A 1,364-nucleotide genomic window follows, 5' to 3' on the forward strand; every position below is an offset into this window, starting at 1 on the left:
GTGCCAGTTTGGGTGTTTAACTCCCATTCTTGTGCCAGTTCCGGCGTTTAACGCCGGGCATTCTTGAGCTGATTTGGAATGCCGGTTTAGGCCATCAAATCTTGGGCAAAATATGGACGATTATATATTGCTGGAAAGCCCAGGAAGTCTACTTTCCAACGCCGTTGAGAGCGCGCCAATTGGGCTTCTGTAGCTCCAGAAAATCCACTTCGAGTGTAGGGAGGTCAGAATCCAACAGCATCTGCAGTCCTTTTCAGCCTCTGAATCAGATTTTTGCTCAGGTCCCTCAATTTCAGCCAGAAAATACCTGAAATCACAGAAAAACACACAAACTTATAGTAAAGTCCAGAAAAGTGAATTTTAACTAAAAACTAATAAAAATATACTAAAAACTAACTAAAACATACTAAAAACATACTAAAAACAATGCCAAAAAGCGTATAAATTATCCGCTCATCACAACACCAAACTTAAATTGTTGCTTGTCCCCAAGCAACTGAAAATCAAAATAGGATAAAAAGAAGAGAATATACTATAGACTCCAAAATATCAAGGAAACATAGCTCCAATTAGATGAGCGGGACTAGTAGCTTCTTGCTTTTGAACAGTTTTCAATTTCATGATTTTTCAGATTATCAATAACATTTCTCTTTGTTCATCATTCTTTCAAGAGCCAACAATTTTAATATTCATAAACTTCACTATAAAAATATGCATTATTCAAGCATTCATTCAGAGAACAAAAAATATTGCCACCACATCAAAATAATTAAACTGTTATAAAATTCAAAATTCATGCAATTCTTTTTCTTTTTCAATTTAAGCACGTTTTTATTCAAGAAAGGTGATGGATTCATAGGACATTCATAACTTTAAGGCATAGACACTAAGACACTAATGATCACAAGACACAAACATAGCTAAACATAAGCATAAAATTCGAAAAACAGAAAATAAAGAACAAGGAAATTAAAGAACGGGTCCACCTTAGTGATGGCGGCTTGTTCTTCCTCTTGAAGATCTTATGGAGTGCTTGAGTTCCTCAATGTCTCTTCCTTGTTTTTGTTGCTCCTCCCTCATGATTCTTTGATCTTCTCTAATTTCATGGAGGAGAACGGAGTGTTCTAGGTGCTCCACCCTTAGTTGTCCCATGTTGGAACTTAATTCTCCTAGGGTGGTGTTCAGTTGCTCCCAATAGTTTTGTGGAGGAAAGTGCATCCCTTGAGGCATCTCAGGGATTTGATGATGAGAGGGGTCTCTTGTTTGCTCCATCCTTTTCTTTAGTGATGGGCTTGTCCTCATCAATGGGGATGTCTCCCTCTATGTCAACTCCAACTGAATAACAGAGGTGACAAATGAGATGA

The sequence above is a fragment of the Arachis duranensis genome, chromosome 9 (genome assembly GCF_000817695.3).
Source record: "Arachis duranensis cultivar V14167 chromosome 9, aradu.V14167.gnm2.J7QH, whole genome shotgun sequence".
Taxonomy (NCBI): domain Eukaryota; kingdom Viridiplantae; phylum Streptophyta; class Magnoliopsida; order Fabales; family Fabaceae; genus Arachis; species Arachis duranensis.